Source organism: Sorex fumeus, unplaced genomic scaffold, assembly GCF_029834395.1.
Source record: "Sorex fumeus unplaced genomic scaffold, SorFum_2.1 ptg000006l, whole genome shotgun sequence".
NCBI lineage: Eukaryota > Metazoa > Chordata > Mammalia > Eulipotyphla > Soricidae > Sorex > Sorex fumeus.
Genome location: NW_026606063.1, coordinates 56371956 through 56387779, shown reverse-complemented (window position 1 = coordinate 56387779; position 15824 = coordinate 56371956). Strand labels below are relative to the sequence as shown.

The 15824-nt window shown below is 47.8% G+C and overlaps 1 protein-coding gene across 7 annotated transcripts in view; it reads left to right on the top strand.

Annotated features, from left to right (window-relative positions):
- The first annotated feature begins 1124 nt into the window (after nucleotides 1-1124).
- The window catches only part of INPP4A (inositol polyphosphate-4-phosphatase type I A), a 135857-nt gene continuing 121157 nt past the window's right edge, over nucleotides 1125-15824 (top strand). For all 7 annotated transcript variants that reach the window (XM_056127955.1, XM_056127947.1, XM_056127923.1 and 4 more), the window contains exon 1: nucleotides 1125-1371. The gene's annotated coding sequence lies outside the window, so the exon portion shown is untranslated. The remainder of the gene's footprint in view (nucleotides 1372-15824) is intronic.

Genomic DNA, 15824 nt, shown 5'->3' with positions numbered 1-15824 from the left:
ACCTTTATAACCATATAGTTATATGGTTATACCTTTTGCTCTTTTTGATAATTCCCATTTCTTCATCACTATTCTTCATCGTTTTACTCTTTATTTCACTGTTCACTGTTTCCATCCTTTATTTAACATGTTGGGGCATCCTGAGTGGACTCAGGGGCCCAGTTCTAGCTGGCTGGCCTGAAGTTTCAGTGTTTCTGCACAGCCATGTGCTTACTTTCATACCTGAGGAATGTAAAAATACTTCGTTGACAGTATTTAAAGATGAAGTTTATTCAATAAAAATTTAAGAGTTTGGGTAGAGAGATAGTACAGCGCTTAAGTTGCTTGCCTTGGGCTGTCCAGAGTCCACCAGGAGGGATCCCTGAGCGTAGAGTCAGGAGTAAGCCTGGATGGGCACTGCCGTGTGTGATCCAAAAGCAAAAATTGAAAGTTCAAAGATAAAAATATTCCTACTCAGTCCATATTCAGATATCTATCTCTGCTCAAAAATAAGTATTAAAATAATTTTAACATGACCCCCCTTCCCCCCCCCCCCCATCTCTTTCACCAGGAAAAAAATAAAAGCGGGGAAAGCGCAGGAAGTTAGTATTTGGCAAGAACGCTATGGCCAGAACAGGTCTGGAAGTATGGAAACAACTTTTCTTTTTTGCTTACTTGTGTCTTCAAGGCGTGATAAGTTTTGCTTGTTTCTGGGTGCATCGTTCAGTTTCCTAAACTAGGGCGTGCACGCTTCTGCCCCGAGAGGGAGTGGGGCAATCGGCAGGGGCGTTCCGCGCGGCTCGGGCTCTTGTTTGGAACCCTTTCGACTATGGGGCCACTACACCTCCGAAGGTCGCTCTGCGTGAACGCCCACAATCTAGCCAGCATTCGATTGAATCTCCGAGCTGAAGCTGTCCTCGCAGGTGATACGGTCGCAGGTGAGAGCGAAGTCTGGCGAGAAGCCAGACTCGGAGTCGGCGACCAATCGGGAGGCGGGATCCCATCGGGTGTGGGCGGGCCCGAGCGAGGCGGCCGAAGTGCGCGCGCGCAGTCCGGCGGCGGGGCGGGGCGGGGCGGGGCGGGGCGGGGCGGCGCGCGCCCGGCAGCATCGGCAGCGGCGGCGGCGGCTGGGCGCGGGGCGGGGCGGCGCGCGCTCGCAGGTGCGGCGGCGGTGTCGGCGGCGACGGCGGCGGGGGGTTCGAGCTGCGCGGCCGGCGGAGGGTTCGCGGCCCCTGAGCGCGCCGCGGAAGGGACCCGCTCCGGGAGCCCGGCCACAGCCTGCGTCCTCGCGACCAGGCGGTGGCGCTGCAGCGGAGGGGCTCGGGCACGGGGCCCGTCGAGACCCGGGACGGCGGGACGGCCGAGCCAGGAGCCGCGGGCCCGGGTTACCAGGTAGGTGGGCCGCGCCGGCCCGGCCCGGAGGAGCGCTGGGGGCTGGCTGCACCGGGGCGACCCGCCGCCAGCCTCCCGACCCCGCTGCGCGCACGGGGCCGGCGCCCGCGGTTGTCATGGAGACGGCCCAGCCTAGGCAGCGCTCCCGGTCGCGCCTGGGGGGTGGGGGGAGGGGTCCTCCGGCCCTGCTGACCCTTCCCCAGACAGAGCCGCGCGGGCCGGGCGATTGCGGGCCGGAGCGAGCGGTTGCGGGTCGTGGATCCGCTCCGGGCGGCGCTAGGGCTGGGTCGGGTGACTCCAGACGCCCAAGGCCGCCGCGCTGTGTTTTGGGGGTGTAAACAGAAGCGGGTGAAAAAAAATAAACACGCATCGCGGGACTGGGACAATTGGGCTCCATCCTCTCGGTTCAGCCCTGCCCTGCTGATGCCCGGGCGTCCTCGCCGTTTCTCGCCTCTTTGCTCCTTTGCCTTTTCTTTCTTTCCGGCTTTCCCGATCAGTTCATTGAGGCCTGAGAATCATAGGGATCCGTGTTCAGCTCCTGCAGAAACCCAGTTAGGCATGCGTAGGCCCCTGCCACCGACACTCTGCAAACGTCAAGGTAAAGGTTTGTTTTCGCGAGCGATGCGAGCTGCAATGGCCCCCGGCCTCACCCTCGCTGTCGGTCGCCTGCCCCCCTGACATTACATAATGATGTGTCTGTCCCCGCTGCCCCGATCCGTCCATACTGGCAGATCATTCAAAGAACCCTTCCTTTGGGTAAGGGAAGAAAAAAAAATGCATAGCAGGTGTAAAGCCCATTTCCCTATCTTCTGCTTCTCGCCGGAATTTAAGAGTAGAATTTGATTTGTCACTTGCTCCCAGGGCACTGAAGTGGGAGTAGGGGGGTGGGTATCGGTTTGATGGTTGCGGTGAAATTCTCCAGACTAGTCTCCATGTCTCCATGCACGGAGCGGGGAGACGGGTAGGAAGGGAAGGGAGAATTTTATGGATGTGGGCAAACCCTGTGAGGTTTTGGGGCAGAGCAGGCTGACCCTGGGCCTGCATGGATCCTGGACCTGCCATTTGCTAACTCTGGTTCTCAGTTTTCTCAGCTTTAAGAGGTGACAAGAGAACAATTTTGCTGAGTTTGGTTTGGAATCTGGATGCCGTTGACGTTGGTGAATGCACAATGAGGAGCCTTAGGCTGTCCGAGAATTATGCCTGATTTTTCTTGGGTGGAGAACAGGCTTTTTTCAACAGGAATTTTGTCTTTGGGTCTGGGTGAGGGCCCTACTTTGAGGGAGTCTGTGGTGGAAGGTTTACTCCTGGAAGATGAAATTGATTGGTCTCTTTGAAGACAGGTGAATAATGGTACACCCTGGCAAGGTCTGTGTGCTATTCCATGGGAGGGCCAGTGTGTCAGAAGACCATGGTTATGTCCAGGAGTGGGACTGCTGAGAACGGCATCTTCTTTGTTTGTGCTATCTTATAAACACGCCTCTAGCAACAAGCCAAAGTTACCAGAGTTGCCTCTGTAGACTGAACTTAAATGAATTAATGTATGTGGGACAAATGTATGTTTCTCTCCCTCCCTCCCTCCCTCCCTCCCTCCCTCCCTCCCTCCCTCCCTCTCTTCTTCCCTCTCTTTCTCTGGTGTTGTACAAATTTAAAGAGGAAGAAGGATTGTATTTCTATGGGGCTTCCCTGTGGTCTGATCTTAGTTTTGCTAAGTCTAGAAACTAATTTGCTTCTCTGTTTTTCTTCTTATCTCAGTCTTTATCTCTTCAGGAACCAGTCATCTCTTCTAATTGGCCTCAAAGTCCAGGGTAGATATAATTTATCCTATTGTTTGAAAAATGAGTTATTTCCTTGTGTTACTGTAAAACTGAAAATTAAAAAAATCACCTTGGGGGCAGAGGGTAGAGTGCTGGCCTTGCAAGTGACTGACCAGGGTTTAGTTCCCAGCGTCACATATGGTCCCCTGAGCCTGTCAGGATAATCCCTGAGCACAGAGCCAGGAGTAAGCTCTGAGCACAGCTGGGTGTGGCCCCCCCCAAAAATAAAGCCCCCAGAAAATCACTTTAAGGGAACGATAAAGTAAAATGCTTGTGTACTTTCTGCAAACTAAAGCACCAGAGAGAGGTGGGTTGTAGGTGACAGAACTATTCTTTCTGCAAGTCCCTGTGGCCAACTGCCTCCCTGGGAGCCTTCTCAGAGATCTGAAAATGCACCAGAGGAATGGAACAGAAATACATGTGGCACCCTCTGACCTCTGAACCCCCACCTTGTTGCTTAATGCCTCAAGATCTAATGAAAGAGTGGAGGAGCTGGAACCAAGACCTTGATCCTTCATCATGGTTTCTTATGACCAGTCCTTTTATAGATGATATGTTCCAGACAAATCCTCATTGCTGTCACCAGCTATTCATAGTGTCAGGAAACTTTGGTCTTTCACTGAAGAAAATTAGCACAAACCTGTACTGAGGAAGGCTTGACTACATCCTTGCTGCTTTTGTGGAATTTGATTAATGAGCTGGTTTTGAGAGGCCTTCCTGAGCGGCTTTTTTTCAGGATCCTAGAACAGAAGCTCTGAGGGGAGCTTATTCTAGGGAGACAAATATTGATACAAGAGTGGTCTTGCTTCATTTTATCTCTGTGATTCTAAGGGTCAGCCATCATGAATTTAACCCTCAGGAATCGACTTCTGTTTTTGAACCCATGCACTGATTGCTCTCTATTTTTTTTTCTATTTTGATACTACTTTTGATTTACCAAGAAGTTAAAAATATAATTAAAGAATTCACAGAGGGCCAGAGTGATAGTACAGTGGGTAGGGCAGTTGCCTTGTACCCGGTCGATCTGGGTTCAGTCCCCAGCATCTCATCTGGTCCCCGAACACCACCAGGAGTGATTCCTGAGAGTGGGGCCAGGAGTAACCCCTAAGCATTGCTGTGACCCAACCCTTTTTGCCCCCAAATTCCACGGGTAATCTTTACCAGAGCCTTGAATTGTTGGCCTTTACTGCAGTTGCTTTATTTTCTCATGTTTGTATGCAGTTACTAATTTTGGAATGTCATTTAATGTTAAGTTGCAGACAAATGCAAGCTGGGGGGTGGGAGGGAAACTGGGGATATTGGTGGAGGAAAGGGAACACTGGTGAAGGGATTGATGCTCCATCATTGTACACCTGAAACTTAATCATGAATAATTTTGTTACTTTCGGATCCACAGTGACTCAATAAATTTTAAAACAAACTGAGTAAGGACAAAACAACAAAGTGTTCTTTTACTTCTAAATACTTTTTTGTTTCCTAAAAAATGGGACCATTTTTTAACAACAGCATAACTATTAACTCTCAAGACATAAAATTGTGATGATAGGCTATTATTTAATCCAGAGGTCTTTTTCAGGTCTTACCAGTACCCCAATAATGCGTTTATGGGCTGGAGCAATAGTACAGTGCATAGGTTGCTTGCCTTGCGCGCAGATGACCTGGTAATCCCTGACATCTGATTGTTCCCTGAACTTACTAGAAGTGATCTCTGACTGTAGGGCCAGAAGTCAGCTTTGAGTACTGTTGGGTGTAGCCCCCAAACCTTAAAAAAAAATTAAAAATATGTGCAAAAGCAAATCTAGAACTATGTGTTGCATGACTTGTCCTGTCTGTTTAGTTTAGCCTTTATGTTATTCTATTTGGGCTGGAGCAATAGCACAGCGGGTAGGGCGTTTGCCTTACACACAGCCAACATGGCCGACCTGAGTTCGATTCCTCCGCCCCTCTTGGAGAGCCCAGCAACCTACCAAGAGTATCTCGCCTGCACGGCAAAGCCTGGCAAGCTCCCCGTGATGTATTCGATATGCCAAACACAGTAACAAGTCTCACAATGTTACTGGGCCCGCTCGAGCAAATCGATGAACAATGGGAGGACCGTGACTGACCGTTATTCTATTTATTTTTTTTGTTTTTGGGGCCACACCTGCCAATGCTTAGGGGTTGCTCCTGGCTGTGCACTCAGGAATTACTCCTGGTGGTACTTGGGGGACTATGTGGGATGCCAGGGATCAAATCTGGGTCATCCATGTGCAAGGCAAACATCCTACCTTTTGTTTAGCCTCTTTCATGTGGACCACTTCCTGAATCATCTTTGTATTTGGCGATGTTGACAGTTTTGGAAAACATAGTCTGTTTTCTGGATAATTACCCTCAGTGTGGATTTTCCTGCAGTTTCCTCATGATATGCCTCAGGTTATGCCCTTTGGGCATAAGTTATGCCCTCTCTCTCTCTGGTCCCTGGATCTTGGTTTTTAAATGCCATGTTTTACTAAAAAGAATCAGGATTATTTGAAGAAGTAATTGATTCTAGAGATGGAAGGTAGAAGCTGAGTCTGTAAGATTTTGTGCCAGAAATCATCAGAAAATTAAGAAGACATGTCAAAATAGCCAGCATAAAGGGGTCCTGCAGGCCAAGTTCAAGGCAATTTAAGCAACAAAGTGGGTAATGACAACAACAGGCTATATAATCTAGTTTGCTTTTTAAAAGGGGCAGGAAAAAGAGTGCAAGGCAATGCACTTTTCTGGCAGGCAGTCAACCTCTGTTCAATCCCCTGCTCTACATATGATCTCCCCAAACACTGCTAGTAGGAGTTGACCCCTGAGCAGAGCCAGAAGGAGCCTTGGAACACCACCAGTATGCTTGCTCCCCCACCCCCACAAAAGAAAAAGGAATTTATGCACATGCGATCACAAATCACAAATCATCCTGTTATTCGTCGATTGCCTCGAGCAGGCCCCAGTAATGTCTCCTTCATCCTAGCCCTGAGATTATAGTCAAGGCTCTTTAGGAGAATGAGACCCATCATTGTTACTGGTATTTGGCATATTGGGTACGCCATGGGGAGTTTGCCAGACTCTGCCGTGTGGGCAGGCTACATTAGGTAACCTGCCAGTTTGTCCAAAGTAGGAATGAGATAATAAGATGTCATAATAAGATGTCCCGCGGTTCCGGGAGCTGGTTTTTATAGTCTCTGAGTCTTGGCCGTTGATGGGATTACTCGGCGCCAGGGGGCCAGTTGGTGGGTGTGACCCCCGCCTACTGGAATTTGGAGGATCTGGGTGGAGGATGCTCGGCCCAAATCCGAGTAGGCTTGGAGATCTCGGCCCCGGAACCCGCGTGACTTTGTCCCTCTGCCAGTACCTTCATGTGTGCGGAGAGTGGTCTCAGCATGGTGGTGTCTGGTCCTGGAGGTCTTTGGCTGCCGGAGCCCTGGTCGCACATGCACATGCGATAGAAATAAAAAATTAAACATATAAGGAAAAAGAAAAGTTCATCATTTCAGTACGCTCCCAACTAAGTGTAGATGGAAATAGAGAATTGGAAAAGCACCATCTGTCAGCTATAATTGATTCTGTTAAGAATCATCAATGGATTCTAAAATTTGTGAGTATGAAGAGTCAGTATGTTTACATAGCCTCAAACTATTTTCCTGTGAGATACCCATTTATTGTGGAGGTAAAACATGGCAACTTTTCTAGGAGGAAGTCTGGCGGACACTAACTTAATCCAGATTTTTAAGAAAACATGGCCAGGGAATGAGACCAAAGGCCAGCATCTGACTCCTCCCGTCTGGTCACAGTAGGATAGCAGCAGCATCCTGCACAAACCTGGATTTTATCTCTGGCACCCCACATGGTCCCCTGAGCCCACTAGGATTAAGCCCTGAGCACAGCCAGGAGTGGTTAAAAATAAATAAATAAATAAATAAATAGACCAACACCTGGGAACTGGAGAGATGTGACTGGGTAAGATAAGTAAGATAGGGCTTACCTGCATGTGTGAATCTCTAAGTTTGATTCCTGACACTGCATGGTTTCCCAAGAATGCGTTGGAGTGACCCCTATGCTGAGAGCACCTCCTGATCAACACTGGGTATTATCCCTGACACCAACATATTATAAAAGCCAATGTCTAGATGCTAGGTATGTTCTTTGCTACTGTGAACCACTATTTCTAGGCTTATTTTTATATTTTAAATTATTTGGTTTTGGGGCCACACCTGATGATGCTTGTGGGTTACTCCTGGCTCTGCACTATGAAATCAGTCCTGCCGGGGCTCAGGGGACCATATTGGATGCTAAGGATAGTATCCAGATCATCCACCCTATATACTCTCTTTCTCTCTGAGTCTCTTGGCCTTTTCAGAGGACAAATGTTCTTATAAACATGGATGTAGAAACATCACATAAAATTTTCTCTGATTTACTTCAGGAATGTAATGCTGTATACTGAAGATCTGTATGTACCAATGTGAAAGGTTTTCCTCCTTTTTTGTATTACAGAATATGCGTGCACCATAGTTTATTTACTTATTTTGGTTTTGGGACCACACCCAGTGGAGCTCAGGGCTTACTCCTGGCTCTGCATTCAGGGATCATTCCTGGTGGACTTGGGGAACCAAATATGTTGCTAGGAATTGAACTTGGTTTAACCACATACAAGGCAAGCACCCTGCCTGCGGTATGTTCTGGTCCAACTTTATGCTCTAAAAGTAGTAGGGAAATCTATGGCCTACATCATTGTTTATATTCACAAATAAATCATTTTTGAGATTTCTAGAGGTACAATCAATTTCTAATCAAAGAGTAATTTGGCAAGGATTGGGGGGCTGCCAGGCTGTGTCCAGGAGCCACAGGTCGGTGATCCTCGACCGAGCTGTGCCAGTCCCTTGGCTTGGTGCTGGACTGGGCGGCACAGTGCTCCTCAGGTGCAGCAGTGGTGGCGTCCCCAGCAGTGTTGGAGGGTGCTGTTAGTGTGGTGCTCCAGATTGAGTTAGGGGCTGTCACATGCAAGCCACGTTTCCAACCTTGTCTCCTCTGTCCCCCTCAAAGATCATTTTAAATGGAGAGTTTTGACAAATTGCCCGCTGTCGTGTCTAAGTGCAGATTATTTGCACTTCCTCTATCAGTGTATGTAACTGCTTGTTTCCTTAAACTCAGCGAACACAGAAGAATATAAACATGTTAAGTTTTTCCAGTCTTAATCTATAAAGTAGGCATTGTTTTAATTGCAGTTCCCAATCTACCCCAAATATTAAAAACCTTGTCTTTTCTTTTTTCCCCCCAAGTTTTTAATTTTGGGGCCAAATCCAGCAGTGCCTAGGGACTACTGCTGTCTCAGTGCTAAGTATCCTGGGTTACTCCTAGTGCTCAGGGCACCATGCCTAGATTGAACCAGGCCTCCTACATTCTGCTCCAACCCATTGAGATCTATCTCTAAACTTTGAATTCCTTTTCTTGATAGTGAAGTGTGTGTGTGTGTGTGTCTCTGTGTGTGTGTGTGTGTGTGTGTGTGTGTGTGTGTGTGGTGGGGGTGGTGGAATGTTAGCCACACCCAGTGGTGCCCAGGTGCTGTTCTTGGCTCTGTGCTCAGGAGTGACCCCTGACCATGTTCCAGGGGTCACATGTAGTGCTCTGGATTTGACCAGGAGTCAGTTGCATATAGTGATTTTACCCCCTATAATATCCCTCCTGTTAGTGTAATGTTTAGTATTTGTCAATTAACTTCATATCTTTTGCCCAGTTTTATTAGCTTTTTTTCAATCTTACTGGACTATGGAAGTTACTATAAATTTGAATTTTATTCTTGTCATGCTTGTGTCTCCTTGAGGTGTGATTCATTTTACATGCCAAAAAGGAAATGAATATTTCCCGAGTCCCCACTGCATGCCAATCTCCAGGGCTCCATGTGCCTTCTCTATAGGAAGGAGAATGATGGTGTTGGACGGAATGGCCAAGCATGGCTAAGAGGGCAAGTCTGTATCCAAACCCCAGTCTTTTGGGAGCTGGTGTCATTCCTTCGAATCATGTGGCTTCTCCATCAGATTGAAACCCACTTAATGGGAGCCGAGAGTGAAAACTCAAAGGACTGAGCACAGATCTGGCATGCTCAGGTTTCCAAGTTTGATCTCTGGCACCACCTGGCTTCCTTGGAACCATGGGGTGAAGTTCTGGTGGCCCCCAAAACTGCTGGGGAGGCCCCAAAATATGAAAGTCTAAGCATTTTATGTGTTGGTGTAGGGAGGAAATTAATTATCTGGCCTCTTTAGTAACATTTTCCACATTTGGTCTTTAAGTGACAACTTTTGCGGGGAGGGACCTCCCAAGGTCGGGGGGTCTTTCAAGACCTTAGGATGCTGTGCTGCTCAGCTCCCACAGTCATGCTCCCAATGATGTTTGAGACTATGTGATACTGGGATCACATCTGGGTCACCACATGCACATGCCTTTACCCCTAAACTGTTTCTGGCCCTGGGAGCTTTTATTGCTGAGGCCTATTTATTGAACAGTCATATGTTTTAAAACCATTTATTTTTCCCATATTGGGCTATTTATTGTTCCCTTGAACTCTTCATTTAATTTGACCTTGATTTATTTGGAATGGAGGCATTGTTTTTTTAAGAAAAAAAAATGTGTCTTATAGGTTGTCTAAAAATAAGTGCATTTAAATGAAACAATCCATTAATTTTATTATTGGAACTATGTGGATTCTGGAGCCACACTCTATGTATGCTTCCAGCAAGCTGCAAGACTTTAAGAAGCTTAGGAATTCTTTATCTTGATTTTCTTTTAGTATGCATTTTGGGGGCCCATGTCTGGTGGTGCTTGGGGTTGTTCCAGTGGTGCTTAAGGGACCATGTGGTATGGGAGATTGAATCAATCCATGTACTTCAGCTCTTGGAGCCATCTTCCTCTTTCCGGCCCTTGATTTTCTACCTGAAAAACTGACTGGGCATGTGTGTGGAGGCTGTGAAATGAATTAACACATGGTAAGTTTCTGAAACCCAAGGACGGTAGACACAGGGGCCAGGAAGATTGCTCCATAGTTTGAAGCCTGCCTCATGAGCGGGGGGTGGTGGGGGGCAGCTGGAATGGAGAAGGGATCACTAAGAAAATGATGGTTGGTTGGGAGGATCGGTCGGAATGGAAGATGTGTGCTGAAAGTAGATGAAGGACCAAAAGTGATGGCCTCTCATTATCTGTGTTGCAAACCATAATGCCCCAAAGTAGACAGAGAGTATGTGGGAAATTGGGAAATTGTCTGCAATGGAGGCAGGGGGAGGGTGGGAAAGGGGAGTATACTGGGAAGATTGGTGGTGGGAAATGTGTACTGTTGGAGGGATGGGTATCTGAACATTGTATGATTGTAACTTAAACATGAAAGCTTGTAACTGTATCTCACGGTGATTCAATAAAATAAAATTTAAAAAAATACATGGCAAGTACCTGGAATGGACCAGATGTCTGCTTGACATTCAGGAATGGTTCTTTCTGGTGAGTTCTGATATAGATTCCTTATGGGCAGCATGGCTCTTGGAATGAGAGCAGCCTTGCTTATGTGGGTTTAAACCTTTGAACCATCCCTTTCACCATCATTGGGCTGCAAAATGCAAGAGCAGCTTCTGAGTGTGCCATATTTGTCTCTGCTCTCCATTCTCTGCATACTTTGGTCATGCCTTATTCCATGCCTGCCAGCCCAGATGGCTCCTAATGTTTGTCCATGACCTGGGCAGATGAGTCACTGGGGCCTTTCAATTTGGAGACTTTTGTGAATTCGCCTGTGAAGACCTCACAAGCAGAAGTACCCAATGGGGGAGTGTCATGCTGTGGTGATAAGGATGAGGTGTCCATTTTTCTGGAACGGGGCTGGGAAGACTGGAGATGGGTCCTCCTCCTTCCAGATCCCTTTCTGGAAGTCTCTGCCATCTGGTCCTCTGACATCCTAATTCCTGCAGCACCCCACTTCTTGTTGCTAGCCAGGGTGACGTGCTTACCTGGAAACCGTTGCCTGTCTGATGTTCGGGAGCCAGGCTGTCTTGATTTCTCCAGGTTGAGTGACCTGAGAGCAAGTAAGTGACACAGTGGCCTTGTTGGGTTGCTGGAAATTGTTACTCGGAGGCTGGGGGTGAGTGCAGTCAACCAAGAAGAGCAACGGCCTCAGAGTCAAATCATCTATGGGCTGAATTACTCCTTGTCTGTGGTTGCTCTTCAGGGGACCTGTCCTGTCTTTGGTGTGGCACTCTGGAGGGGCTCTGGAGGGCATTGTCACCTGCTGGTCTGTAGAGTTTTCTCGATGTGAGGGTTGCCAGAATCTCAGGACATGCTCAGTAAGCATCACAGGTCTGGCCTATCTTAAGACTATCTGTTCTCAGGGTGGGGACAGTAGCTGAGCTTTATTTCTGAATCCAGAGCATCATACAGTATAAAACAGGTGTATAATGAAGATGGAGTGCATCAGGGAGCAGATTGACAGTGTTGCTGTCACAAATGCAAGAAAAGCTGTGGCTTCTCTTGGGAGGAGAAGCCTTTCTCCATAGCTCAGGTTGGATTTGAGTCAGCCTTAGGAGAGGGAGGAAAACTCATTGGTGGAACTGTGGTGCTGGTGGAACCATGGTGTTGATGGTAGAACTGTGGTGGTGTGGAACCGTGATGCTGGTGGAACCATGGTGCTGTTGGAACCATGGTACTGGTGGTGGAACTGTGATGCTGGTACAACCGTGGTGCTGGTGGAACTGTGGTGCTGGTAGAACTGTGATGCTGGTGTTGCTGTGACACTGGTGGAGTCATAATGGTGGGAGAGTTGTTATAGTGTTTGTTTTTCTGGATGGAAGGTGCTACCTTGAGCTTCAGAGTTTGACCATCTTGGATTTTTTTCTTTAAAACGCTTTTTCCCCTGTAGTACTGTAATCAAACTTAAGATCCAAAAGATGCATTTAAGGCATTTGCAGTATTGCTGAGCCACATTTCTCTCCTAATTAAAAAAATATTTTTTGGGCCATGCCTGGTGATGATTGGGGGCCAAGGCCACTCTTAGCTCTGCTCAGAGGCCATCAAGGCCACTCATGGGGGCTCTTGGGTGGAGGGTGGGGGCAAGTGGTGCAGAGGATTGAACCCAGTACTCTAACATACAAGGACTGTACCCTGTCTCTTGAGTCATGTCCTTGCTCCTCTCTTAAATGTAATTGATCTTAAAAAGGATTATTAGTGTGGAGAAGCAAGGCAGATGGGTGTGCTTGGGAAGCTGGCCTCTTCCTCACATGGGGGGCATCTGAGAGTCCCAGAGTCCCATGTAGGGTGAGTTTTGTTTCAGGGATAAGGGTGATAACTAGGATATAGGGATTTTTTTTTTCTTCTTATTTTCTTGTGGAAGGTTTTGGGGCCAGACCCCATGGTGCTTAGGAGCTATTTCTGACTGTGCTCAGGAGTGACCCCTGGGGGTGCTCAGGGGACCACGTGTAGTTTTGGGGATTCTAACCAGCATTGGCTGTGTGCAAGGCAAGTGCCTTTTAATCCCTTTACTATCCCCCTGACCCTAGATGGGGTGTTCTAAGAAAGGTCTGTGGAAGGAGGGGGTAATGCATCAGGAGAAACAGGACCAGCTCACTACCCAAGGTTTGCAACTTCGTCCCACACTGAGCCTCTTTAGACAACTTTTTTAATGTTTTATGCTGTTTTATTATATTATTATTACTTTATGTGATAAGAGCAATCCTTTATTTTTTAAAAAACAAATTTTAGGATACTTTTTGTGTTTTTGGGTCAAAACACTGCTCAGGCCTTACTTCTTGCTCTGTGTTTAGGGATCACTACTGGTGGGGCACAAGGGACCATACTGGGTGCTGAGGGTCAAATCTGTGTTGGTTGCATGCAAAGTGCCTTCTACACAGTCTTTTTTCTCTAGATTAGGATACCCTTTTATAAAAATCGTAATAGTTCTCTCTGTTTTTTTTGGGGGGGGGATCAAACTTGGTGGTGCTTGGGGCTTCCCAGCTTCTGTGTTTGGGGCTTGCTCCTAGCAGTGCTTGTAGGACCGTGATGCTGAGGATGGAGCTCAGCCTCCTCCAGGCAGAGCCTGAGTCCATCCATGAGGCCCTCTTGGGCCAAGTGGGTTGTGCTATTTTTTTTTTTTATTAGTGAAACACCATGAGGTACAGTTACAGACTTATAAATTTTTGTGCTTGGGTTTCAGTTATACAATGATCAAGTACCCATCCCTCCACCAGTGCCCATCCTCCACTACCACGGGTCCCAGCATCCCTCCCACCCCCCATCCCCCCCATCCCACCCTTCCTCTGTGGCAGGGCATTCCCCCTTGTTCTCTCTCTCTTCTTTTGGGTATTGTGTTTTGCAAGAGAGGCTATTTTTTAAACTGTACCCATGACCTAACGAGGTGTGCAACTGAGCGTGGCTTCCCGCTCTCCACTCAGGCTGGTCCTGCAGGTCACCGGGTACCACTTGGCCCATACAGGTCAGCCTGCCCCACAGCTCTCATTGCTCGTTCCTTAATACCTTTTCTGAGGAAGAATATTCAAAACCACCTGGGAAAATCGGGCTGCCTGTGAGGATGAGGAAGCATTGGGATGTAAAGAACCCCAGAAATGTGCTTTCCTGGAAGTGAATTACTAATTGTCCCCAGACCCTCTTTCTGTAGTGAGGGCAGAAAGTGTAGTCCCTGCCTTCTCAGTTGTGTGATGTCATGATGGCTCCCTGTAGTGACACATCATGCATAGAAAGCTCAGCCAGGCACGTTGGGTCTAATGTGGGTGGTCCAGGAACGTGGCCCGCGGTGGGAGGACTTGACAGTGGGAGCTGTGTGAGAGAAGAGGGGAGTGAAGGGTAGGGGATGGGCCTAATTCCAGCAGCAGCCATGACCCTTGCTGGACTTCCCCCCAGCCGGGCTGACACTGCCCACAAGGCAGCCCCTCTAATCCACTCTATTGACTGCCCTGAGGACCTTCCTTTGACTTCCTTGGGCCTTTGATCTTATTTAACTTTATTCTGGCTTATATTTTACAAAAGGAGTGCATTCTCATGTTCTCCAAAATTCCAAGTCACAATGGGAAATTTGGTGAATCTGTCCTTTGACTGCATGGCCGCCAGAATCTGTGCCAGGCTGTTTTCACTCAGGGCGCCCAAGAGGGGGGTGGGTGAGAGCCCTCCCTGTCCTAAGGGACCCAGCCCCGGCAGCTGACCTTCACTACCCAACCACCGCCATGCTCTAGGCCGCTTTCTGGACCGTGCGGTTGATAGGAATTTATGCTGTTATATTATTATTACTTTATGTGATAAGAGCAATCCTTTATTTTTTTAAAAACAAATTTTAGGATACTTTTTGTGTTTTGGGGTCAAAACACTGCTCAGGCCTTACTTCTTGCTCTGTGTTTAGGGATCACTACTAGTGGGGCACAAGGGACCATACTGGGTGCTGAGGGTCAAATCTGTGTTGGTTGCATGCAAAGTGCCTTCTACACAGTTTTTTTTCTCCATAAATCATAAGACACTTACTATCCATTTTCCATAATTACCACACCATGTTTGATGGAGTTCAGACAATAGGCAACAAATCATAGAAATATATATGTTATTATATAATGTGTGTATATATATATACATATATGTATATATATGTATATATATGTGTATATATATATATATATATATATCTTGGAGAGCCTGGCAAGCTACCGAGAATATCCTGCCTGCACGGGCAGAGCCTGGCAAGCTCCCCGCGGTGTATTCAATATGCCAAAACCAGTAACTATAACAGGTCTCATTTCCCTGACCCTGAAAGTGCCTCCAATCATTGGGAAAGATGAGTAAGGGGAGGCTGCTAAAATCTCAAGGCTGGGATGAATAGAGATGTTACTGGTGCCCACTCAAGTAAATTGATGATCAAATCATAGAAATATATATATATGTGTGTGTGTATATATATATATATATATATATAGTGAAAGTGATACTGTCCTTTGACCAGATCCCCTCCCAGATCCCCTCCTAGACTAGGTACTTCTTGAGTGTTGCATGGGAGATCTCTCCACCCATGCTCGCACTGCTGCTCGTAGTGGTGCTGTGCTTTCCTCCTGTCTGGCACTGCAGCAGGTTGCTCAGTGAGTACCACTTCTCTCTCCATGGCCCTGCTGCACAGAGGCCTTTTCAGGCTGCACTGGAGGTTCTTTTTCTGGGGTTCTCTGGGAACCTGCTAGGACCTCTAACATACTCCTTTTGGAGAAGGCTGTTCCCTCCGTGTCTCTGAGGGCAAGGCAGGCTGAGAAGCCTGGAGGGGAGAGACTGGAAGGGGGGGTTGACATTAGATGGATGCTTGCAGACTCCTGAGTCCTCCCTACTTGCCTTTGTGCCCAGCTGGCCCTGACCTTCTGTGGAACGTGGGGGCCAGTTCATGGCTCAGTGTTGTTATTTATGCAGACTTTGGAAATACTGCCCTGAGTTGCATACAGAGCTGTTGAACTGAGGTTTCACAGCCTGAAGAGGGAGCGTCAAGGCCAGCCTTGATCCTGCATCAGGAATGGTGGTGTTGGGGTGCTGGCCACTGCCTAGCCCACCGCAGGCTGAGCTGCCCCCAGGTCTGGGGATATGCTCCCCCACTCCCATGAGAGGATACACAGCCCTCTCATGATG